Source organism: Equus quagga, chromosome 18, assembly GCF_021613505.1.
Source record: "Equus quagga isolate Etosha38 chromosome 18, UCLA_HA_Equagga_1.0, whole genome shotgun sequence".
Classification (NCBI taxonomy): Eukaryota; Metazoa; Chordata; class Mammalia; order Perissodactyla; family Equidae; genus Equus; species Equus quagga.
This window is the reverse complement of record NC_060284.1, coordinates 42,455,329-42,482,919: the sequence shown is the minus strand read 5'-3', so window position 1 is coordinate 42,482,919 and position 27,591 is coordinate 42,455,329. Positions and strand designations below refer to the sequence as shown.

General features: G+C 38.4%; 1 pseudogene; it reads right to left on the bottom strand.

The window, feature by feature from the left end:
* On the bottom strand, nt 1–27,071 carry LOC124229849 (acidic mammalian chitinase-like; annotated as a pseudogene).
* Nucleotides 27,072–27,591: the final 520 nt, after the last annotated feature.

Sequence of the window (27,591 nt, the reverse complement as noted above, 5' to 3'; positions counted from 1 at the left end):
ATCACTTTGGCTCCTTCCTGAAGATGGTCACCAGGTTACAGACCTATCTTCTGCGTCTTCTTATCTTATCCCACCACCAAACGTTCACACACTTCCTCCTGACAGTCTCCAAATTTCATGCAGATCAACACAGGCAGATAGAAGACTGGGGTTGTTGGCTCCACCACTTCCTCATACTATCTTAGACTGGGGTTGTTGGCTCCACCACTCCCTCATACTATCTTCCGCCATTCCACCCCCGCATACAGCCTGTATTTTCACGTCTAGAAAGGTTTCCTCCAAAATCACTTAAAACCAAGGACACTCATATTTTGACTGATGGGTTTTTTTATGGAACCCTAGGTGGCAGCAAGATGTGCTAAGCAAAGGAGACTGTTCAGAACCCATGGGAATTGAGACACGGGTCAGGTTTGTGCCCAGTTGCAACGATAAAACAGCTTGTGTCAAAGACAAGCCTGGCCTATCAGTTCTGCTGGTATATGATTCCATTCAGGCAGTGCCAGGAGGCATTTCTCTTTTATGCCACAGGATAGAGACCATCAGCTTTGCTGGCACAGAATCCATTGCCGCCAGAGCTGCCTCCAGAACTGCTGCTCCCGGTCTCTCTCCCACTTCCGCTCCTGCTGCTGGGAACAGGAGTTACTGGCTCTGTGGACTGAGCAGGGGTGGTGCAACCTGAAATAGCACAAAGAGAAGACTAGTGGACCTGGCAGAATCTCCAACTTTGCCTAGAGGTGAAGAGACCAGTGGATCTCAGGGTGAGGTCTGGAGATGGAGTGGTCTCCTAAAACTAAGGAGATGGCAAGGTAACTCTATACTCAGGAATCAGAAAAAGCTATAATTTCAAACCAGCCTGGTTTTAAATTTAAAAAGTTCTCCCTTCTCTTACGATGTCAAAAGCTTTAAAAAATAAATTTACTGAGCACCCCGTATGTGCAAAATACTTTTCTAGTATCTGGGTATTAATGGAGAGCAAATAAGCTCTAAGAGAAAATCTGGAAAGAAAATTAGGGAGTTGGAACTTCTCTTGAATTACAGACTAGAAATATGTAAGCACTGCTGAGGGTTTCTTGTTAAATCTCACCCAGCGAGCTGAAAGAGACTTTAAAAAAATTTTTTTATTGTAGTCTAAATAGTTTATAACATTGTGAAATTTCATTTGTACATTAGTAATTGTCAAACACCATATAAATGTGCCCCTGCACCCCTTGTGTCCTATCCCCCTCCCCAGTAATCACTAAATTGTTCTCTTTGTCCATAAGTTTGTTTATATTCCACATATGAGTGAAATCATACGGTGTTTATCTTTCTCTCTCTGGTTTATTTCGCTTAACACGATGCCCTCAAGGTCCATCCATGTGGTTGTGAATGGGATGATTGTGTCTTTTTTTATGGCTGAGTAGTATTCCATTGTATATATATATATACCACATCTTCTTTATCCAATCATCAGTCATTGGGCACTTGGGTTGCTTCCATGTGTTGGCTATTGTGAATAATGCTGCAATGAACATAGGGGTACGTAAGTTTCTTTGTATTGTTGATTTCAAGTTCTTTGGATAAATATCCAGTAGTGGGATAGCTGGGTCATCTGGTAGTTCTATTTTTAATTTTTTGAGAAATCTCCATACTGTTTTCCAAAGTGGCTGCACCAGTTTGCATTCCCACCAGCAGTGGATGAGGGTTCCCTTTTCTCCACAACCTGTCCAACATTTAGTATCTTTTGTGTTGGGATTTAGTCATTCTAATGGGCATAAGATGATATCTAAGTGTAGTTTTGATTTGCATTTCCCTGATGATTAGTGATGTTGAGCATCTTTTCATGCACCTATTGGCCATCTGTATAACTTCTTTGGAAAAATGTCTGTTCATATCTTCTGCCCACTTTTTGATTGGGTTGTTTATTTTTTTTGTAGTTCAGTTGTGTGAGCTCTTTATATATTAAGGAGATTAACTCCTTGTTGGATATATAATTTGCAAATATTTGCTCCAAGTTGGTGGGTTGTTTTTTCATTTTGATCTTTGTTTCCTTTTGCCATCCAGATGCTCTTTAGTCTGATGAAGTCCCCCTTGTTTATTTTTTCTTTTGTTTCCCTTGTTTGAGTGGACATCATACTTGTAAAGATCCTTTTAAGGCAGATATCAAAGAGTGTACTGCCTATATTTTCTTCCAGAAGTTTTATGGTTTCAGATCTTACCTTCAAGTCTTTGATCCATTTTGAGTCTATTTTTGTGTTTGGAGAAAGATAATGATCTACCTTCATTCTTTTGTATATGGCTGTCCAGTTTTCCCAGCACCATTTATTGAAGAGGCTTTCCTTTCTCCATTTTATGTTCTTGGCTCCTTTGTTGAAGACTATGTGTCGTTTTATTTCTGGACTTTCACTTCTGTTCTATTGATCTGTGTGCCTGTTTTTGTACCAGTAACATGTTTTGATTACTGTAGCTTTGTAACATGTTTTTCAGTCAGGGATTGTGATGCCACCAGTTTTGTTCTTGTTTCTCAGGAGTACTTTGGCCTTTCGGGGTTTTTGGTGCCCCATATGAATTTTAAGATTCTTTGTTCTATTTCTGTGAAGAATGTAATTGGGATTCTGATTGGGATTGCATTGAATCTGTAGATTGCTTTAGGTAGTACGGCCATTTTAACTATATTTATTCTTCCAATCCACATACATGGAATATCTTTCCATTTCTTTATGTCATTATTGATTTCTTTCAGTAATGTCTTATAGTTTTCTTTGTATAGGTCTTTCACCTCCTTGGTTAAATTTATTCCTAGATATTTTATTGTTTTTGTTGTGGTTGTAAATGGAGTTGTGTTCTTGTTCTGTTAGTTCATTATTAGAGTACAGAAATGCCACTGATTTTCATATGTTGACTTTGTATCCTGCAACTTTGCTGTAGTTGTGGATTATTTCTAACAGTTTTCCAATGGATTCTTTAGGGTTTTCTGTATATAAAATCATGTCTACAAAGAGCGAGAGTTTCACTTCTTCAGTGCCTATTCGGATTCCTTTTGTTTCTTTTTCCTGCCTAATTGCTCTGGCCAAAACCTCTACTACTATGTTGGCTAAGAGTGGTGAGAGTAGACACCCTTGTCTTGTTTCTGTTCTCAATGGGATGGCTTTCAGTTTTTCCCCATTGAGTATGATGTTGGCAGTGGGTTTGTCATATATGGCCTTTATTATGTTGAGATATTTTCCTTCTATACCCATTTTATTGAGAGTTTTTATCATGAACGGATGTTGGATCTTATCAAATGCTTTCTCTGCATCTATGGAGACAATCTTCCTCCTTTTGTTAATATGGTGTATCACATTGACTGATTTGTGGATGTTGAACCATCCTTGTGTCCTTGATATGAATCCCACTTGATCATGGTATATGATGTTTTTAATGTATTGCTGTATTCAGTTTGCCAATATTTTGTTGAGGATTTTTGCATCTATGTTCAAAAGCAACATTGGCCTGTAATTTTCCTTCTTTTTGTTGTCTTTGTCTGGTTTTGGGATCAGGGTGATGTTGGCCTTGTAGAATGTGTTAGGAATATTTCCATCTTCCTCAATTTTTTTGGAATAGTTTGAGAAGAATAGGTGATAAATAGTCTTTGAATGTTTGGTAGAATTCTCCCGAGAAGTCCTCTGGTCCTGGACTTCTACTTTTGGGGAGGTTCTTGATTACTGTTTCAATCTCTTTGCTTGTGATTGGTCTATTCAGTTTCTCTATTTCTTCTTGATTCATTCTTGGGAGGTTGTAAGAGTCTAAGAATTTATCCATTTCTTCTAGATTGTCCAGTTTGTTGGTGAATAGTTTTTCATAATATTCTCTTATAATCTTTTGTATTTCTGTGGTATCTATTGTAATTTCTCCTCTTTCATTTCTAATTTTACTTATTTGAGCCTTCTCTCTTTTTTTTCTTAGTGAGTCTGGCTAAGAGTTTGTAAATTTTGTTTAACCTCTCAAAGAAACAGCTCCTTGTGTCATTGATCTTTTTTACAGTCTTTTTGTTTCAGTTTTATTTATTTCTGCTCTAATTTTTATTGTTTCCCTCCTTCTGCTGAGTTTGGGCTTTGTTTGTTCTTCTTTTCCTAATTCTGTTAGGTGTAGTTTAAGATTGTTTATTTGAGCTTTATCTTGTTTGTTAATGTTGGCCTGTATTGCTATAAATTTCTCTCTTAGGACTGCTTTTGCTGCATCCCATAAGAGTTGGTAAGGTGTGTTTTCATTCTCATTTGTCTCCAAATATTTTTTGATTTCTCCTTTATTTCTTTGATGACCCATTGGTTGTTCAGTAGCATGTTGTTTAGTCTCCACATTTTTGTTTCTTTTCCAGCTTTTTTCTTGTAGTTGATTTCTAGTTTCACAGCATTATGGTGAGAAAAGATAGTAGATATTATTTCAATCTTCTTAAATTTATTGAGGTTTGCCTTGTTTCCCAATACATGGTCTATCTTTGAGAATGTTCCATGTGCACCTGAGAAGAATGTATATTCTGCTCTTTTTGGATAGAGCGCTCTATATATATCTATTGAGTTCACTTGGTCTAGGTTTTCATTAAATCCACTATCTCCTTGTTGCCTTTTTGTCTGGATGATCTATCCATTGATGTAAGTGCGGTGTTGAGGTCCCCTACTATTACTGTGTTGTCATTGATATCTCCTTTTAGGTTTGTTAATAGTTGCTTTATGTACTTTGGTGCTCCTGTCTTGGTTGCACACATGTTTATAATACGTGTTATGTCTTCTTGGTGAAAAGTCCCTTTTATCATTATATACTGCCCCTCTATGTTGTTCTATACAAGTTTTATCTTGAAGTCTACTTTGTCTGATATAAATATGGCAACACCTGCTTTCTTTTGTTTGCCTTTAGCTTGGAGTATTGTCTTCCATCCTTTCACTCTGAGCCTATGCTTATCTCTAGAGTTGAGATGTGTTTCCTGGAGGAAGCATATTGTTGGGTATTGTCCTTTAATCCATCCTGCCACTCTGTGTCTTTTGATTGGATAATTCAATCCATTTACATTTAGAGTGATTATTGATATATGAGAACTTAATACTGCTGTCTTTTCGCACATTTCCTGGTTCTTCTGCATTTCCTTTGTTTTTTTGTCCTGTGTATTTCAGACTACCAATTTGATTAGGTAGTTTTCTCTGTTGGTTTTCTTCATTTTCTCCTTGTTTATCATGAATGTCTCTGTTCTAATTGTTTGTTTAGTGCTTACCCTTAGGTTTGTATAAAAAATCTCATAGCTGAGATAGTCCATTTTCTGATAGCCTCTTATTTCCTTAGACTATACTGATTTCATCCCTTTCTTCTTCCCCTTCTAAGTTATTATTGTCATATCATTTTCCATTTTGTGTTATGAGTTTGTGGTTAAAAATATGAGATAATTTTTTTGGTGCTTTCCTTTTATTTATTCTTGATGTTAAAGTTAGGTGTTTACTCACCTGATGTGATAGAGAGCTGCCCTTTTCTGATTATTGCCTACCTATTCATCTCCTTGCTCAGGGCTGTGTAGCCTCTTTCCTATTTATTTTCTCAGGTATGAGGGCCTTCTTGAGGATTTCTTGTAGGGGGGAGGGTCTTGTGGCAATGAACTCCCTTGGCTTTTGTTTATCTGGGAAAGGTTTTATTTCTCTGTCATACCTGAAGGAGATTTTCACTGGATAGAGTATTCTTGGCTGGAAGTTTTTGTCTTTCAGGATTTTGAATATATTATTCCACTCTCTCCTAGCCCGTAAGGTTTCTGCTGAGAAATCTGCTGAAAGCCTGATAGGGGTTCCTTCATAAGTTATTTTCTTCTGCTTTGCTGCCCTTAGTATATTTCTTTTGTCCTTGGCTTTTGCCAGCTTCACTACTAGATGCCTTGGAGTGAGGCTTTTTACACTGACAAAGTTAGGAGATCTGGAGGCTTCTTTCACATGGATTTCCAGCTCCTCCCCAGGTTTGGGAAGTTGTTAGCTACTATTTCTTTGAACAAGCTTTCTGCTCCATTCTCTTTCTCTTCTCCCTCTGGAATATCTATAATCCTTATGTTGCATTTCCTGATGGAGTCAGATATTTCTCTCAGAGCTTCTTCATTTCTTTTTAGTCTCAGTTCTCTCTTCTCCTCCCTCTGAAGCACTTCTGTAGTATTATCCTCTAACTGACTGATTCTCTCCTCCATATTGTCAGCTCTGTTGTTTAGGGAATCCAGATTTTTCTTTATTTCATCCATTGTGGTTTTCCTCTCCAACAATTATGACTGGTTCTTCTTTAAGGTTTCAATCTCCTTTGTGAAGAGGCTCTTGAATTTGTTAATTTGTCTTTCTGTGTTTTCTTGTAACTCATTGAGTTTTTTTATGATAGCTGTTTTGAATTCTTTGTTCTTTAGGTTATGGATTTCTGTTCCTTCAGGGTTTGTTTCTGGGTACTTGTCACTTTCCCTCTGGTCTGGAGCTTTAATATACCTACTGGCACTGCTTGATGGAGTAGATTTTTGCTTCCTTATGGTATTCTTATCAGGTCACAGCTGCCATGTACCACCAGAGGATGGGGATCAGGCGCTGTGTATTCTGGGCCCAGCATGAGCAGGGGCTCCCCAGCTCCTGCCACGGACTGCTTTTCTCTCTGAGTGACTGATCAATGGGAGATCTGGAGCACTGGGCAGGGGGAGGAGTACTCTCCTTCCCCAGTGCTTCCCTTAGCCCCTGCTTGTCTCTCTGTAAGGAGCTCTGGGTGATTGCAGGACTGTACACTTTCCCTTTCTCCACCACCACTGCCAAGTTCTCTGCACCATGCTCCAGACAATTCTGGGGTTGAAGTACCGGGCTGGGGTGGGGTGCCTCTCTCACCTGCGCATTTTCCTTCCATGGCTGCCACACTCTTCACACAGTGCTCTGGAAGATTCTGGGACTGGAGTATTGGGGAGGGACAGGGTGCTCTTTTCACCTGAGCACTTCCTGCCACCACAGCACATCTCTCTCCATGGAGCTCCTCTGTATCAGCTTTCACTTCCTCCAGAGGATCCAGCCCCACCACCACCTTCAGGCATATGGTTGCAAGGGTCTCCCAGACATCTTTTGCGATGTGTATATGTCCTCTTTTGTTGTATGAATGTCCTTTTGGTTATATCTTAGAGGGGAGAGTCCAAGGGAAAGGTTCATTCCACCAAGATGCTGACTTAACTTTACCTGAAATAGAATTTTTTCTTTTTAAAGATTTTTTTTATTTTTCCTTTTTCTCCCTGGAACCCCTTGGTATATACTTGTATATTTTTAGTTGTGGGTCCTTTTAGTTGTGGCATGTGGGATGCAACCTCAGCATGGCCTGATGAGTGGTGCCATGTCTGCGCCCAGGATCTGAACCAGCGAAACCCTGGGCCTCTGAAGCTGGAGTGTGTGAACTTAACCACTGGGCCACGGGGCCGGCCCCTGAAATAGACTTTTAATAAGGGATTTGTAGAGAAGTAAATGCATATATTGAAGATCAGCCCAATTTATTGAGGTTTTCCCCCACATTTACGACTTAGCATATCTGGAAAATCCAGCAGGTGGGCCTGGTTTCCCATAAGACCATAAAATTCCTGACATGAGAGTTCAAGGGTAGAGAAAGAATGTAGCATCTGTCTCTTAGGAGGGCAAGAGCAATGAGGTGAAATGGGAAGAGTCTCCCTGGGCAATGGGGATGGGTGAATGTTAGAGCTGTCTTTTGAGATGGAGAAGGAACATTTGTATACCCTGGGCATCCTCCTGCTGTCACTTACTTGCGCTCTGCAGGCCAAGGGCATCCTTCAGGGCAGTGATCAGGGGGGACTTTTCCTGGTTGTAGAAAGTGTCAGTGAAGTCATCCAGGTCAACAGCCCAGATCATGGCACCTCCGAAACCGTTCTGCTTAAGCCATTGAGTTTGTTTAACGATAGAGGACACCAGGTGTCATTTTCTTTCCCTAAATTCAGGGCTGGACCTGCAGCTTGTTGGAGAAGGTGACTTTAGCTTGATACTGAAGCTCCTGACGTTGTCATAACCAACCCACTCATTGCCCTGAGAGGCAGAGGGCACATCCTGAGGGGTATCCCATACCTGAGTGGCACCATTTTTCAGGAAGGTGCAGATCTTTAAAAAGTCAAGAGATTCAAATCTTTTAAATATGACTCCCATGAAAGAAAAAATGTACACTTGTCTCTTTGATTTTTTTTCATGTCTCCAATTGGGGTTTTCCTCAGTTTTCTAATATCTAATAAAATAATAATTTTCTTATTTCCAGTAAATAAGATCAAGTTGCTTTTGAAATACTCATGTGTTGTCTGTATTCTTAGTGCTTGATTTTGGGAGCCCACGTTAATAGGAGAGATACAGTTATTTTATTCCCTTGTGTGCTAATATAAATGACCTTAAGTATGTAGTCTGTCGCTTGAAGGGTTGTTGCACTTTATAAGTGCTCTTCATACTAGATTGGGCAAATGAATAGGTTATTTAAACACTTAAAGCATTTGGAGTGATATTTTTGTTTAAAGTAGGTAAGTACTGGACAGAAGGGACATTCCAACTTTCTGAAGATTCTAGCCCTAAGGCTACAGCTCAGCACGGGGCATGAAATTCACAGAATTTCAATTGTACAGCCCAACCTACCTGCCTCATAGTAGGCCCAGAACCCAACCTACCTGGTGTAGGGTCCAGCAGAACCAGCGCCAGAGGTAGGGGTGCCAGTGCCAGTGTTGGAAGGTTGCTCAGGTTGAAGGCGTGTCCGTGGGCTGGGAATGCAATGATGAGCTTCTCAGCTGGGGCTCCATTGTCCTTCCAGTAGTTCCTGACCTAATCCTGCAATGGCAATGGGTTAGCTAGTGACCCCACCCAGCTGAGGACCCAATGCTTAGTTATGTTAGGCCACTGCTCTAACAGGTAAAATTGTATAATGTTAATGACAGCTAGATTAGTTAGTATTTTTTAAAAACATTTTGGTGAAATCATAGTTAATGAGATATGATCAGACAATTAAGAGGACAGTTATCCAAGTGAGACATTTGCAGAATTTATGTTTGTTTTGTCCCTGAATCTCCATGTGATTTACACCATCATCTCTGGCCGGCATCTGCATCTGTGCAGGGACTCAACACACTGAGGTAGGTGTTGCTGCCAGTGTCAGTTGAGTATGTGTAGAGGCGGCTGTTCTCTCCAGTGTAGCCCTCCCAGGAGCTGTGGAGGTCATAGGTCATGACATGGATATAGTCCAGGTACCTGAGGTGGGGTAAAGGATTTAGAAACATTTCTGATGGTCATTTCCACACCTATGCAGGCAAAAGAAACCACTTCCAAAGCCTCCCAAACAAGGTCCCTGAACAGCAAGCAGGCTAACAACAAGTCTATAGGCAAAGTGATACCTATAGGAGTTTAAAGATAAGGTGAATCACTCACGGGGACAACTGGGGAATCTCACAGCAAGACTGGATGTTGGAGATGCCAGGAGCTACTGCAGTGGTCACCATCAGCCTAGGCTTGTTGATCTGCTTGGTCTCCTGCTTCATGCATTTCCTATGGAATAATCAAGTATGATAGGCATCTATGAATCTGATTTCAGTCCTTAAATAATAAATATACATTTGTATAATGCTTTTCTTTTTCAAAGTGCTTTCACATATTGTATGTTACCTTAGTTTCTTGATATCCTATAAAGTAGATAGGATTGATGATATTAATCAATTTTGTAGCTATCTGTTATGCAAAGAAGTTAGACAATTTCACCAAAGTCCAACAGCAAGTTAGCAGCCAGCTCCTGACCAGAACCCATGTCCCAGATGACCAGTCAGAGCTCCACTTACATCACTACACCCTGAAGTTACAGTTGCGGCAGTAACTTATGTCCAGATTTTAGCAATATAGAAATTCGCTTCCCTTAATTCAATAAATGAACTACTTTATAGGACTGACATCCCATCAAATGAAATGCTGAATAGACCAATGAGGAAGGTGGTAACAGCCAGGTTATAGGTTCCCATTCAATGCTAGAGGTTAATCCACCTTTATTTTGTGTGACTCTAATCTCATTTGGAGTACTGAGTTCATTTTTTATAATTGCACTACTATTGGGTGTGCTAGAGTGTGTTCCAGTGAAGAGAGGGTCTGTCTGAAAATTGTCGTGAGAGTAATGGTTAAAGGAACTAGGATATTTAACTGGAAGAAGAGAAGTTATAGGCAGGATATTAGAGCTGTCTTCAAATATTGAACCGATACATTGCAAAAGGCACAGTTTTATTCTTTGTTACTTCAGTGGGCAGAGCTAGAACCCATGACTGGAAGTTACAAATTATGACTGGAGGCATGCTCTGGCTAAGAATAAAGATGTTCCAAATAAGTAGATTGACTTTTCAGCTAGTGAGTTACTTAACATTGAAACTGTTTGGAGGCTGGCTGATAATCCAGTATGTGGGATGGTATAGAATGGAATCTCTGTCTTGAGAGACAGTAAATCTGAAAACCATCCTTGGCTCTTCTCACTCCATTCACTTTTCCTTAGTGATCTCTTAATCATCTACTTTTGCCAATGACTTCAATACAGTATATCAAATGAAATTCTTTCTCCTGAACTCCAGACTTGTATTCATTCAATGTCTATTGGGTATTCCTATCGGATGTCCAACAGATTCCTCTCATTCATCACATTCAAAGACAAATTATTGAGTCCTTCCTCTTGGTCTAGATCTACTTTTCTTCCTGTATTTATCATTCTAGTTAATAGGACTTCAATCAAATCAGTTATCAAAGTCAGAAAACTGGAAGCCTTCTCTCTTTTCCACTTCCGATCCATTTCCAAAACCTACAGATTCTACCTTCCTTCTGTCCCTGAAATACTTCCTGTTTCTATCCTCATTGTTAGAGCCTTTGGGCCCTCAGCATCTCTTGCCTGATTTACCCCAATAGCCACCTAACTCTATCCATACCTCCCAATCTCCTTCTAATTCATCCTCCGTGGTTAAAGCCAGAGTGAGCTTTCTGAAACACAAGTTTTGTCATATCTCTCCACTACTGAAAAATCCTTCAAAGCTCCCCCACAGCCTTGAGAGCAAAGTCCAAACTCTGTGAATGGGGTCCCAGAATATTCATTTAAATGTAAATGTATAAAATAAATTGTGTTCTACTTAATATTGAGGTTCTGGTGTAGTAGTTTATTTAAGTAGCATAGTGGTTTAATGTGCATGCTTAATACGCTGACTTAGATTGTGAAGTCTAAAGGGACATAGGTCACAATGGGCCAATTTATTTTCAATAGCAAATGAATACCAGGCTCTCCCACCAAGGACCTGAGGACTTCCGGGGCAGTTGCAAAGTTCCAGCCTCCAATGGCCAGGAGAGTTTTCAGCTGGCTGTTTCTGTAAAGCAAAGGATAGAAACAAGAAACTTCAAAATCCGTGAGTCCCTCTATTTAAAATAACATTGCTTTGGTATCAAGCCTGGTCTTTGATGTTGTCTTGATAAGATGTTCTGTAGAAGAATTTTCCTTCACTACTAAAAACTTTCTCTATAAAAATTATTTGTGTTGTCATCATCATAAACGCACTCAGTTCTTTAAGGAAATCTAAATTATGGGACTGGATTTTTTAAAAACAGGAATGTATTAGCAATATTTTACATGTATATAATTTAAAAGTATAATTAGCTTATATTCCATTCCATCAGATGAAATGGTAAATGTTGCTTGATCATACTTACTTTCCTAGCCTCTATGATAATGAACATAAATCAATTGGCTTAGAATTACGCACGTTTTCTGGAATAGTGGTTCTCAAACATCAATGAATGAAGTGCAAGCGTCAGAGTGGGAGGACAACATTAAAATTCCAGGTTTACAACCTCCTTTCTCAGCTGTTCTGATTCGGTCACACTGGGGTAGGGATTGACCTTTTTATCAAGTGCTCCCATGTAATTCTGATGAGTAGTCAATGGATCACACTTCAAGAAATACCACTCTAAAGGGGTTTATTTCCTCTTAGGTATCATAACTTAAATTCTAGCAGCTGCGTTCAAGATAGTGCCATTACTGACGGTAGAAATGGCCTGTAGCCTCACTTCTCCTAGATATAACTAAACTGAACAAATTAGAAATTAAAGGATACCAGGATTTTTGTTTGTTTGTTTTATTTCATTTTTACACAAAATAGAACTTTATTAAAATACAGCAAATTCTTTTGACTTTTTGGGCTCAGAGATGTGTAATCTTCAGCATCCTCTCTCTTCTGCTCTCTGATGTGAGTAGATAAGATGTCTTACAGTTTCCTGGTTTATAAACAGGAGAAGCAGAACTAATATGTTTTTAATACCTGCTACAGCAAGCAATGTGTTATGTTATTTGTATCCTCACTACTTAAAGTGTAGCTCCTAGACCAGAAGCAACAGCATCATCTGGGAGTTTGTTAGAAAAGCAGTCTTGGTCCTCACTTCAGACTCACTGAATCTGAACTGCATTTTAAGAAGATCCAAGATAATTTGTTTGCACATTAATGTTTGGGAAGTACTGACCTAGGAGATTCCAAATTAGATATCTTCCCCTTTTCCTATTTGTTTTTCAGGCCATTGAAAGCTTGGTAGAGACTCACAGCATTCCATTCAGTGGTAGTGATCTCATTGTTCCCCATTCCAACAAAGGCATAGATCAGGTGAGTACGGAGGCAGGAGTTGAGGTCGTCAGGCTTGAAGCGTCGCAGGCCTGGCGGGTACTGGGCCCAGGTGGTGAAGTACCATGTCAGATGGTAGGTAGAAACCAAGGGTAGTAAGAGGTAAGAACAAGGGCCTGATTTAGGTGCCACTGAAATGTGCCGTGAGTTTTGGCCCTGCCTCTTTTTCTCTCTCTTTGCCTCACATGACTTCTCTCTGTTTTGGGGTGGTTGGTATGAACACTTTTGAAGATGGGTTCAAAGATTCTAACTTGGGAACTGGCCACTGACTTGAGGTTGTTTATTTTTTAAAGATTTTATTTTTTTTTCCCTTTTTCTCCCCAAAGCCCCCCAGTACATAGTTGTACATTCTTCGTTGTGGGTCCTTCTAGTTGTGCCATGTGGGACGCTGCCTCAGCGTGGTTTGATGAGCAGTGCCATGTCCGCGCCCAGGATTCGAACGAACAAAACACTGGGCCGCCTGCAGCGGAGAGCGCGGACTTAACCACTCGGCCACGGGGCCAGCCCGAGGTTGATTATTTTTAACCTTGACGGATTCATTTTAGGATCTCAGATAAGCCGCTCAGTAGTCCTATGAAACCCAATGAATACTAATTTACAACTCTCAGGCAGTGATGCTGAAGAGGATGGCAGTGACAGCCAATCCAAAACAATAGATTCTCCCAATGGCACAACCATCCGTCTGTGAAATAGAAGTAGCTCTCTTTCCCTAGTGTGGCTTATCTCTTGATATACTTTTTTAAAAAGTAATACTGGAATATTAAAAATTCACATGTAATACATTAGGGAGACATTTGTGTTATGAATAATTTATAGACTTTTGAGGTTTATGGTAGAAAAGACTATGTCAAAAATAGAATACAGAGTCTATGACTTACCTAGCTGAGCTTCAACAGAAGGGCCAGACCTAGAGAGAAGGAAAAAACCTGTGCTTTGAACCAATTGTCTATACCCTGTAGAATCTAATTCTGAGGCCTTGGGTGCCACCCTTTTGTCATAGGTTGTTACAGCTCCAGTGGCTCTTAGGGGTGATGCCAAAGAATAGGCTTTGCACAGAAGGCATCCATAGATCTACACCTCCCTTCTCTTCGTCAAAAATGGCCATGGCTCTCTCTTCTTCCACCTTCCATGTCAGTAAGAAATGTTATTGAACGCAGAGTTCAAAGTCTACTATCTGTGGAAGGTCTACTTACTAAAATTATCTAAAATTTCTCTACTCAATGACTATACATCCCTCCACGCTTCACCTCCCTGAAGTAGGATGAGTACAGCCTTCCACAGACAAGGCATCCTCTAAAGCAGTGAATTCAGAATCTCCTGGAGCTTTGGAATGGTTTTTTTTTTTTTTTGGAAGCACCTTTTAGGAGCCTTTACAGCAGAAGAGAAAAACTAGGAGCCGTGAGGCAAAACTCCAAATGCCTTTCCCTGGCTTCCACAAGAGCACTTCTGATCTGATTGTGTTATAAATTGAGCTAGAGGTTTCATTTAGGAAAGGTTCTAAGGCTATAAAAACATTGTAAATCACAGCTCTAGAGCAACTGATAAACTGTGGATACAGCTTGGCTCTAAACAATTTACTGAACCACCTTCTCTGCTCAATAAGGACAAAGCGATGCCATATCTCCTAACAGCGTGGTGGAGATCATCACCACGGAAGACATCAGCTTAATAGCTTTTTTGGTAGTTTCCAGGGTTGATAAGCATCTGTTTAAACATTGTGGTTATGTTTTTACGTTGTGGACATTTCATGCCTGGTGTTAAAGCACATCTCTATTGGAAAGTAAATAGTAAAGACCTGTGGAAGTTTTTAGCTGTTTTTAAACATTTTTTATTCATGGAATTATTCATATATAATTTGTACAATTAGTGCCTAGGGAACTTTTCATCTTTAGGTGCTACTTTCTGGACATTCCACCCACACCTGTTCTTTGGAATGACCTTAAGTCATGATTATATAATTATGCTTCCCCAAATGTCCCCTCTGAAGGGCAACAAGAACTTCCATCATTCCCAATTACAACCAGAAGATGTTAAAAGATATTTTGTGTTGCTGATGGATAGAGACAATTGTCATGATATTGTAAAGAGTCTCTTTTAATAGCAATATTTGCAATTTGACCATTTCTAAAGTTTTATGTTTAAAATTGCAACGCACCTTTCCAAACATTATCCACCACCGTTATCCTATAATAAATTTCTGCTTCAGCCAAAATAGTCTATTCACTGTCTCCAAACACATCTTGCATGTCTTTGCTCACCTTCTCTCTCCATTCTTTGCTTTTAATGCCTTCTCCTTCTCCTCACCGCCTACTCCATTTTTATAAGTCTTCAAAGCCCAGCACAGATTCTCTCTTTGAAGCTCAATGATCTCTCCTTCCTCTGAGATACTTCATGTACTCTAGTACATGTTGTCTATACTGCTTAAATGGTACTGTCCTGTGACAAAACCTGGAATGCAGTTGATAGGCATATGGGTGCCCATTGTGGGATGTTGGCCCCTTAGCAGACATTGTGAATCCAGACTGATTTCTCTATTTATCATATTTAAAAATTAAATTGTATCCGTTCACCCAATGATAATTAGGTCCTGAGTGTTTGGTTTCCACTCACAGGAGCAGAGAAATTCTGGTGGAAGAGTTTCCAGGGAGGATTTCAATTGTGAAAATAATTATATCAACAAACACTACAAGCAGCTACTATGCCCCAGAGATTGTTCTTGGTGTTTATATCACTAAGAATTTATTTTTCAAGTGACTAAAACCAACTCTAACAAGCACAAATCAGTGTATTGGAAAAATATGAGGAAGCTCACAGAATCAAAGATAAGAATGTAGGACGTGCCTCTGATATGACAGAAATGAAGCATTTCTTGGGGGAGTGGAGTGGGAGGAGGGCTTAGGATAAACAAATTCCAATTTTATTTTTCATCCATGCATCATTCCACACAAGAATCAAATAGGAGAAATAGTCTGATTGAACTTGCACCAAACCTGTGATTGGGGAAACGACACGTCACTCGGATTTAAATTTCCATCAGGATTGGTCACAAAAGGAAATTCTAAAAGAATGGAGAGTGAATACTGAGTGACTGAAAAACAGTGAATGCTCATCACAGGGCTCTACTGCATTATTTCATTTAGCCTATAAACAAAGATTATTACTATCAGCCAAATTTTGTACATGAGAAAATTGATCAGACAAATCTTAAGCACTAAATCCAGCATTCAGTGCCAAGACTAGCTGTCTCCAGAATGGAAATCTAATATTTACACTGCACTGCCTCCTTATATTCAGTGGACTAGTTGGTGGTCCAGGTTGAACTTTGAACTGGGAAAGGCATTTCCCTGAGGCACCCAGGAGAATATGGATGGGATGAAGAGCCAGAATTGTGTCAAATCAAGGTAAAATCAAGGGTTTGCAAAAACAAGCAGCAAAGCCAGTAGTCCTAGGTTCATCCTACTCGGCACCATCAGGTCTAGCTGCTGTTTAGATTTAGTGAATATTTTCTGTTGAATTTGGCACCCCTGACCCTATGTGAATGACCCGCAGATAAAACAGCCCTCTTAAGAGCTCCAAGTGAATCCCCATCAAACCTGCCTCTCATCTGAGCACTCGAGAGTTGAAAATAATTACCATCATCATAAGATTTGTAGAATAAACAGAGGTTTAAAAGTGTTGGCATTGTGTGTCCTTTCATTTTGTTCAGTTTTTTTCAATACACCTGTATTATTTTTAGTCTCTCAATTCTATGGTAAAATGTACCATACACATGAGTTTAGATATACATTTAAAGAAAAATATTAAAATGAAAACTTCTGTCGCACGACCCAGCTTAAATAAGATACTATTATCGTTGAATATTACCCTATGTGTCCTTCCTAGTTAGGTGTGTCTTACTTCCCTGGAGTAAGCCATTATCCTGAATTTTGTGCTAACCATTTCCTTGTTTTATTTATAATTTTATCACATATGTCTGTATCCTTAAATAATACATTCATTAGTTTTATAATATTAGTTTTAATATATTCATTAGTTTTTACTGTATGTATATATAAGTAAAATAATACCATAATACTTCTATTTCTTGCTTTTATAGTTCAGCATTAAATTTTTGAGATCCATCCAAGTTGTTACAAGTAGCAGCTGTTCACTTATTTTCACAGTTGTATGGTATTCCATTATATGAATGTGCTGCGATTCACTTGTCCTTTCTGCATAGAATAACACATGGTTTGTTTCCAGTTTTTTCCCCTATATACATATATAAGCATTCCTGTACACATCTCTTGGTGCACATGAGCAAATTTCTCCAGTGTTTACACCTAGGAATGGTATTGCTGGGTGAAACAGCATAAGCATCTTAAAATTTATTATTTAGCTAGACATTTTTTTTCAAAGTATTTGTACCCTTTTGTACTACCAACAGCAATGTATGAGAATTCCTACTGTTCCGCATCTTTGCCAAAACTTGGTATGATCAGACTTCAAAATTTCTGTCAGTGTGGTAGGTAGTTTTAGTTTACATCTTTCAGGTTACTAACAGGGCTGAGCACTTTTAAACGTTTATTGGCCACTTTTGTTTCCTTTTCTGTGAAATGTCTGCTCATTCTTTTGCCCACTTTTCTATTGAGTTGTCCACAAATTTATTATTCCTTTATAGGAGTACTTTATACATTCTGAATTGCAGTTATATCTTCTCCTACCCTAAGGCTTGTCTTTTCGCTTTCTTTATGGTGTCTTATGATGAAAAGACATTTTTAATTTTAATGTAGTCACACATATACAAATTTTTACTTATCATTTGCTTGCTTTTGTATCATAATTGAAAAAATGCTTTCCTACTGTGAGAGCATAAATATTCTTTTATATTTTCCCCTAAACTTCTAAATGTTGCCTTTAAATTTAAATCTTTAACCCATCAAATTTGTTTTTGTGTATAGCATATGGACTAATTTCATTTTTTTCCATATGAATAACTAGTTACCCCAGCATCATTTATGAATAACCCATCTTTTCTACGTCTGAGATACCATTGCTATGTCTCAGATCTGTCATACATATTGGCATCTGGTCACATCTCATGCCACCATCCCCATCTCTCAACACATACACTGCTCTTCATCCTCAGGAATGTCTTAGTCATTGTGGCCCTTTATACTTTCATTTTAATTTTATAATTTACCTACCAAATTTCATAAGAAACCCTGATGGAATTTTGATTGGAATTACATGGAATAAAATTGGAGAAAACTGAGATCTTTGTGATACTAAGTCTTTCTGTCCATGAACATGGGTTGCCTCTCAAGTTATTTACATCTTTTAAAATGTCTGTTAATAAAGTTATATAAATTTCTCCATAATGATCTTTCACATCTTTTGAAAAAAATGTATTCCAAGGTATGATATATTTTGTCTCTATTGTAAAAGATATCATTTAAACTGCATTTTCTGTTTATGGCTGTTGCATAGAAATGTAACTAATTTTTATATAAAATTTAATTCTAACAACATTATTAAACATGCTTATTAGTTTAAAGAATTTTCTGTGCACGTGTTCAGTTTCCTGTGTAGTTAATCATGTCATCTGAGAATAATGGAAGTTTTATTTCTTCATTTTTAACATGCATAGCTGAAGGACCACCACATAAAAAGACAATGAGAGACTGACCCATGCAGTCAATCTAAGTAAGAACGCCAGTTTATTCACATACAAAGAGGGGCACCGCTGGTAGAATAGTCAATACTAGTCAATGGCATAGAGCATTCTCCCACACCTGCCTGACATAATGGTTTCCATGTAACAGGACACAGTATCAGAGTGGACTCTAGAATCACAGATTTGGATTCCAATCCTGGTTCTCCTCCTTACTAGATTAGGTACATTAGACAAGTTATTCCATCTGTTAGCCTCAATTTCCTCACCTATAACCTATGGATAATAATAGTTCTTATCTCATAGGGTTGTTGTGAGGATTAACTGAGATAATCTATGTAATACAGCTAGAACATATTAGGTATTTAATAAAATGTAGCTATTATTATTATAGTCATGCACCGCATAATGACATTTTGGTCAATGATGGACCACATGTATAATGGTGGTCCCATAAGATTAGCACCATATAGCCTAGGTGTGTAGTAGGCTATACCATCTAGGTTTGTGTAAGTACACCCTATCATGTTCACACAATGATGAAATCGCCTAACGAGATATTTCTCAGAACATATCCCCATAATTAAGTGATGCATGACTATTCCCAAATTAAAGATCTCAAATCCTTGAGTAGCTGAGGAACAATTGTGGGCACAGGGGGAGTTTTCTAACATTTGTGTGTGGATTAAATGACTGACATGTTTCAAATAAGAATTTACTAGAGTATTTTTTTTTTTTTTTTTTGGATAAAAAGTACTGCTTTACTTTGTCTTCTCTGTTACAGATTTAACTAGTCCAAATTTGGACATCTATTACTTAAAGCTTTAAAAGCATTACCTAAAAAGAGCTGGCGCCCCTCTGATCAACCTGTTGTGCCTTTTGTTAATAAAAAATACACAAAGAGCTAATTCTGCTCAGTTGAGATGTTTCTCTTTAAAAGGCTTCCACCTGCTTTAGGAACTGCACCACCACCCTCCATGGACCACCAGTAGAGGATTTAAATTCTACCACTTAGTTGTTGCCCTACATGATCTGCAGGTGCATGTTCTTTTTTTTTTTTTTTTTTTTTTTATTAATGTTATGATGGATTACAAGCTTGTGAGATTTCAGTTGTACATTTTTGTTAGTCATGTTGTGGGTACACCACTTCCCCCTCCGTACCCTCCCCCCACCCCCCCTTTTCCCTGGTAACCACCGATCAGATCTCCTTCTCAATATACTAATTTCCACCTATGAGTGGAGTCATATAGAGTTCGTCTTTCTCTGTCTGACTTATTTCGCTTAACATAATGCCCTCGAGGTCCATCCACATTGTTGTGAATGGGCCAATTTCGTCTTTTTTTATGGCTGAGTAGTATTCCATTGTGTATATATACCACATCTTCTTTATCCAATCATCAGTTTCTGGGCATGTAGGCTGGTTCCACGTCTTGGCTATTGAGAATTTACTAGAGTATTTTTGAAATACAGATTTTTAAAGAAAATACCAATTCCTTTGAAAATTCTAGTTGCTTTTTGCTACATATTTCCTCAGTTGGCAGAGGAGGAAAACTATCACCACTATCCTCTGCGTGTTTATAGTGAGGAATCTATAAATCAATTTTTTTTTTTAAATTTTAGAAAAATGCTCATACTTGAAAAAGCCCCCAATTAGAATTTGCCAGTGAGGGAACCGACTTTTCAAAAGTGGTGTATTTCCTGCTCTGGAGACGTTCAAGCATACGCTGCAAGATATCTGAGGTTATCTTGTAAAGGATTTCGATGGTCAACAGATGACAGATTTGCTGACCTCTTCTAGCCCAGTTGACTCTTACTACTCCCCCAACAGGGAGGCAAGTTAGACTTTGTTGTCCGTTTCTTGTTCCTCTCTACAGATGAGGAAACTGAGGATGAGAGTTTGACAAAGTTACGCAGTAAGATGTGGAGCCTGAACTCGAGCTCAGAGCTGCTGACTTCTAGTCCAGTGTTTTATCTATTTTTTTATTTAGCTTTCTTTTTGCTGAATTCCATATTTCCACTAATGCAGCCTAAGACAGTACCATCTCTCACAGCAATTTTATCATGTTGTTGTTTCATATGGAACCTCTCACATGAAATAGACTCAAGTCAAATCTCATTCGTATGTGCTTAGGAAACTGATTTTTTTATAACCTCTGCACACTTTTATTATACACAGAATAGTGTTTTGTGTCATTCGTTTATAGTCTATGTCTCCTACTAATAGGTAAGCTCATTGGTGGCAGGTTCTATTTTTTTTTTTATTGAGTTCATAATAGTTTACATCATTGTGAAATTTCAGTTGCTCATTATTTCTTGTCTGTCACCACATAGGTGCTCCCCTTCACCCCCTGTGCCCACCCCGCACCTCCCTTCCCCTGGTAACCACTGAACTGTTTTCTTTGTCCATGTGTTTGCTTATATTCCACATCAGAGTGAAATCATATGGTGTTTGTCTTTCCCATTCTGGCTTATTTCACTAAGCCTAATACCCTCCAAGTCCATCCATGTTGTTTCAAATGGGATGATTTTGTCCTTTTTTGATGGCTGAGTAGTATTCCATTGTGTATATATATATACATCATACCTTCTTTATCCAATCATTGGTTGATGTGCTCTTGGATTGCTTCCATGTCTTGGCTATTGTGAATAGTGCTGCAATGAACATAGGGGTGCAAATGTTACTTTGGATTGTTGATTTCAAGTTGTTTGGGTAGATATCTAGCAGTGGGACAGCTGGGTCATGTGGTATTTCTATGTTTAGTTTTTTGAGGAATCTCCATACTGTTTTCCAAAGTGGCTGCACCAATTTGCATTCCCACCAGCAGTGTATGAGGGTTCCCTTTTCTCCACGCCCTCTCTAACATTTGTTATTTTTAGTGTTAGTGCTTATAGCCATTTTAACAGGTGTCAGGTGGTATTTTAGTGTAGTTTTGATTTGCGTTTCCCTAATGATTAGTGATGTTGAACATCTTATCATGTACCTATTGGCCATCTGTATATCTTCTTTGGAAAAATGCCTGTTCATATCCTCTGCCCATTTTTTGATTGGGCTGTTTGTTTTTTTGTTGTTCAGCTGTGTGAGTTCCTTATATGTTGTGGAGATTAACCCCTTGTTGGATATATGATTTGCAAATATTTTCTCCCAATTGGTGGGTTGTCTTTTTGTTTTGATCCTAGTTTCTTTCGCCTTGTGGAAGCTCTTTAGTTTGATGAAGTCCCACTTGTTTATTTTTTCTTTTGTTTCCCTCGTCTGAGAAGACATGGCATTAGAAAAGATCGTTTTAAGTTTGACGTCAAAGAGTGTACTACCTATATTATCTCCCAGGAGTTCTATGGTTTCAGAACTTATCTTCAAGTCTTTGATCCATTTTGAGTTTATTTTTGTGTATGGCGTGAGATAATGATCTACTTTCAGTCTCTTGCAAGTGGTTGTCCAGATTTTCCAACACCATTTATCGAAGAGACTATCTTTTCTCCATCGTATGTTCTTGGAAACTTTGTCGAAGATTAGCTGTCTGTAGATGTAAGGTTTTACTTCTAGGCTTTCAGTTCTGTTCCATTGATCTATGTGCCTGTTTTTATACCAGTACCATGCTGTTTTGATTACTATGGTTTTGTAGTACATTTTGAAGTCAGGGATTATGATGCCTCCAGCTTTGTTCTTTTTTCTCAGGATTGCTTTAGCAATTCTGGGTCCTTGGTTGGTCCCTATGAATTTTAGGACTCTTTGTTCTATTTCTGTGAAGAATGTACTTGGGATTCTGATTGGGATTGCATTGAATCTGTAGATTGTTTTGGGTAGTATGGACATTTTAACTATGTTTGTTCTTCCGATCCATGTGCATGGAATCTCTTTCCATTTCTTTATGTCATCATCTATTTCTTTCAATTATTTCTTATAGTTTTCATTGTATAAGTCCTTCACCTCCTTGGTTAAATTTATTCCTAGATATTTTATTCTTTTCATTGCGATTGTAAATGGAATTGTATTCTTGAGTTCTCTTTCTTTGAGTTCGTTATTAGAATATAGAAATGCAACTGACTTTTGTAAGTTGATTTTGTACTCTGCAATTTTACTGTAATTTTAAATTATTTCTAATAGTTTTCTGATGAATTCTGTAGGGTTTTCTATATATAAGATCATGTTGTCTGCAAACAGTGAGAGTTTTACTTCTTCACTCCCTATTTGGATTCCTTTTATTCCTTTCTCTTGCCTAATTGCTCTGGCCAAAACCTCTAGTACTATGTTGAATAAGAGTGAAGATAGTGGGAAACTCTATCTTGTTCCTGTTCTCAGTGGGATGGCTTTCTGTTCTTCCCCATTGAGTATGATATTGGCTGTGGGTTTGTCATATACGGCCTTTATTATGTTGAGGTAATTTCCTTCCATCCCTTTTTTGTTAAGAGTTCTTATCACAAATGGCTGTTGGATCTTGTCAAATGCTTTCTCTGAGTCTATTGAGATGATCATGTGGTTTTTATTCCTCATTTTGTTAATGTAGTGTATCACATTGATTGATTTGTGGATGTTGAACCATCCCTGTACCCCTGGTATAAATCCCATTTGATAATGATGTATGATCTTTTTGATGTATTGCTGTATTCAGGTTGCCAATATTTTGTTGAGGATTTTTGCATCTATGTTCATCAGTCACTTTCTTTTTTTGTGCTGTCCTTGTCAGGCTTTGGTATCAGAGTGCTGTTGGCCTCATAGAATGTGTTAGGAAGCATTCCATCTTCCCCAATTTTTTGGAATAGCCAGAGAAGGATAGGTATTAAATCCTCTCTGAAAGTTTGGTAGAATTCTCCAGGGAAGCTTCCTGTCCTGGGCTTTTATTTTTTGGGATGCTTTTGATTACTGTTTCAATCTCTTTACTTATGATTGGTCTATTCAGATTCTCTATTTCTTCTTGATTCAGCTTTGGGAGGTTGTAAGAGTCTAAGAATTTATCCATTTCCTCTAGATTGTTCATTTTGTTGGCATATAGCTTTTTATAGTAGTCTCTTATAATGTGTTGTATTTCTGTGGTATCCATTGGTATTTCTCCTCTTCCATTTCTAATTTTATTTATCTGAATTTTCTCTCTTTTTTTCTTTGTAAGTCTGGCTAGGGGTTTGTCTATTTTGTTTATCTTCTCAAAGAACCAGCTCTTTGTTTCATTGATCCTTTCTACTGCCTTTTTTGTTTCAATAGCATTTATTTCTGCTCTAGTTTTTATTATTTCTCTCCTTCTACTGACTTTGGGCTTTGTTTGTTCTTCTTTTTCTAATTCAGTTGAGTGTAGTTTGTGGTTGCGTATTTGGTATTTTTCTTGTTTGTTAAGGTGAACCTGTATTGTGATGAATTTCCCTCTTAACACAGCTTTTGCTGCATCCCTTATGTATTGGTATGGCATGTTTTCAATTTCATTTGTTTCCAGATATTTTTTTATTTCTCCTTTAATTTCTTCAATGATCCACTGGTTGTTCAATAGTATGTTGTTTAGTCTCCACATCTTTGTTCTTTTCACAGCTTTTTTCTTGTGATTAATTTCTAGCTTAATAGCATTGTGATCAGAAAAGATGCTTGTTATTATTTCAATCATCTTAACTTTATTGAGGCTTGTCTTGTTTCCCAACATATGATCTATCCTTGAGGATGTTCCATGCACACTTGAGAAGAATGTGTATTCTGCTGTTTTTGGAGGGAGTGTTCAATACATGTCTATTAAGTCCAACTGGTCTAGCTTTTCATTTAATTCCACTATTTCCTTGTTGATTTTCTGTCTGGATGATCTGTCCATTGATGTGAGTGGAGTGTTGAGGTCCTCTACTATTATTATGTAATTATTAATATCTTCCTTTAGGTTTGTTAATAGTTGCTTTATGTACTTTGGTGCTCCTGTGTTGTGTGCATAGATATTTATAAGTGTTATGTCTTCTTGGTGGAGTGTCCCTTTAATCATTATATACTGCCCCTCTTTGTCTCTCTTTACCTGTCTTATCTTGAAGTCTACTTTGTCTGATATAAGTATTATGACACCTGCTTTCTTTTGTTTGGCATTAGCTTGGAGTACCGTCTTCCATTTCTTCACTCTGAGCCTATGTTTGTCATTAGAGCTGAGATGTTTCCTGAGACAGCATATTGTTGGGTCTTGTTCTTTAATCCATCTTGCCACTCTCCATCTTTTTATTGGAGAATTCAATCCATTTACATTTAAGGTGATTATCGATATATGAGGGCTGAATGCTGCCATTTTATCACTCATTTTCCAGTTCTCCTGAATTTCCTTTGTTTCTTGCCCCACATGTTTTAGTCTACTAATTGCGTTATGTAGTTTTTTCACATTGTGTTTCTTTGTTTTCTCCTTATTTATTATTTGTGTCTCTGTTCTGCTTTTTTTTTGGTGGTTACCATGAGGTTTGTATTCAAAATCTTGTAGATAAGATAGTCCATTTTCTGATGGCCTCTTATTTCCTTAGACTAAATTGATTTAGTCCCTTTCCTCTTCCCCTCCTAAACTGTTTTTCTCACATCTTATTCCATCCTGTGTTGTGAGTTTGTGGTTAAAATGACAAGATTATCTTTGTTTTTGGTGTTTTCTTTCCCTTTATCTTTAATGTTATACTTGAGTATTTGCTAACCTGTTTGGATGCATAGCTACAATTTTTTTTTTATTTTGTCTACCTATTTATTTCCTCACTCCATGCTTTGTAACCCCTTTCTCTCTTTTTTTTTCAGGTATGAGGGCCTTCTTGATGATTTCTTGTGGGCTGGGGGGTGGCGCTTGTGGCTACAAACTCCCTTAGCTTTTGTTTATCTCAGAAAGTTTTTATTTCTCAATCATATCTGAAGGATATTTTCACTGAATAGAGTATTCTTGGCTGAAAGTTTTTGTCCTTCAAATATTTGGATATGTCATTCCAGTCTCTCCTAGGCTGTAAGGTTTCTGCAGAGAAATCCACTGAAAGCCTGATAGGGGTTCCTTTGTAGGTTATTTTCTTCTGCCTTGCTGCCCTTAGTATTGTTTCTTTGTCATTCACTTGCCAGCTCCACTACTATATGCCTTGGAGTGGGTCTTTTTACATTGACAAAGTTAGGAGATCTGATAGCTTCTGTCACATGGATTTCCATCTCCTTTCCCAGGTTTGGGAAGTTCTCTGCTATTATTTCTTTGAACAAGCTTTCTGCTCCATTCTCCTTCTCTTCTCCCTCTGGAATACCTCTAATTCTTATGTTGCATTTCCTAGTTGAGTCAGATATTTCTCAGAGACTTTCTTCGTTCCTTTTTTGTCTTAGTTCTCTCCCCTCTTCTATCTGGAGCATTTCAATATGTCTATCCTTGATTATTCTGATTCACTCCTCTATGATGTCTGCCTTAGCGTTCAGGGAATCCATATTCTGTTTTATCTCATTGATTGTATCTTTTGTCTCCAACATTTCTAATCGATTCTTATTTATAGTTTCAACCTCTCTTGTGAAGTACCTGCTGAGCTCATTGAATTGTTTCTCTACATTCTCTTTTAACTCTTTGAGTTTTTTGATGATAGCCATTTTGAATTCTCTGCCATTTAGATTACATATTTCTGTGTCTTCAGAACTGATTTCTGGGTACTTGTCATTTTCTCTCTAGTCTGGAGATTTAATATAATTTGTGATGGCAGGTATTATTTTTTATTCATCTTCATATGTCTAGTGATAAATGCACAGTTCTTGGCATTTCAAGGAATTTATCAACAAATGTGTAATATGTAATGATTTCAACTTAATTTAAATGAAATACAGGAGCTGAGGATTATCTATTTAATTTTGTCTCATCTCTTGGACCATTGTTGTATCTCATTAATATCTTTTAGAATTGCTAATGTCATCCATCACATTTAATAAACTCATCACATTTAACAAACTCATCATCCAAAGATGGGACTATAAGTGAAGTTGAGAAATACTTTGACTCCTGTCCCATGGCTTCTTTGTATTCAGAGCAAATAATGACCACAGAGTCCTGGAAAGCTAAGAATGGTTAGGTGAAACTTCTGCAGGGTGCAGGTCTCATTCACCTGAGGCCAACAAAGGATGATGTTCATTCACAAGGAAGAACCCCTGATGGGACATCATACAGACCAGAAAGTGTCATGTATAGCCAGGGTCAACCAGTCATTGGTTGTTCTCCTTACTAACAGGCATAAGCATTATATGGAGTTGAACAAGGCCATGCAGTACAAAGGTCAAGAAAAAACTGATTGATGACTACAACATTGGTCCCAAGTTGGCTCCAATGAGCATGGAGCCAGTACCATCCCAGAGGGAAGAAAATTTCTCCTTCATGACCTACTAGTCCTAGAATCTAAGATCCTTCACTGACAGTCAGTTACATTGGCAGACACTAGGTGGTGTAACTCAATAGAATATTCTAAAAGGATAGTGACATTAGGAGTTACCAGAATGGTCACTGGCTCTCCCTGACTGTACCCAATTCTGGATGGTAGATTCAGTATCATGAAGATGAGCAGAGGAATCCACCACCTGTGACAATTGCATCTAAGAACTTGGGGCAACTCGAGTAATAATTTTCCTGGGAAGATCTAGTGAAAGACTGAGAGAATGCATCCACCACCTGATCTCACATGGCTTCAGATGTTTCCTTCCTACCTACCTGGCAAGGAAATTTTTCTTCTTCCATAAATATCTATGGCATTTCGTCCATGCCTGGGGCCATCACCTAGATGGGAATCCTGCATCAACACTTTCCCATTCCCATGGTCATGGCCATAGTTGGAGCACTTCATCTGCACCAGCACCAGGGTAAGAATGGCTGTTCAGTGCCCACACCGCAGAGTTTTCGGCTCAGAGCAGAGTAAAGGTAATGCTCACAGCTGCAGTTGAGTAGACCATCAACAGCCAGGTAGAGATAGCAGTGACCCAGGTTAGTCTCCACCCATCCCTTAACACACGGTGCAGTCCTGATTTCACAGTTGCCAAGAGAGTCAGGGTTGCAGGAATAAAAAGAGAAGGGTGTGGGAAGGAATATCTGGATTGGGTCCCCAAATCACAGTTGTTCAGCACCAGAAAGCTTCCTGTCCTCAGATTCCTAGGTTCCTAACAGATGGCTGAGAACAGATGGACTGTTGCTGGGAATGGCTCTATTTAGGACATTTATAGGATTGGGTAAACAATCCAGTTAGCCTACCAGTTGGAAGTGAACACCAGGCTTAAGCAATTTGTCTTCGAGTTGACTTCTCCACATTCTCTTGTCCCGTCCTCTGTGGGTAATAAGAGACATGAAATAGCTATCAGATTAGGTTTGGA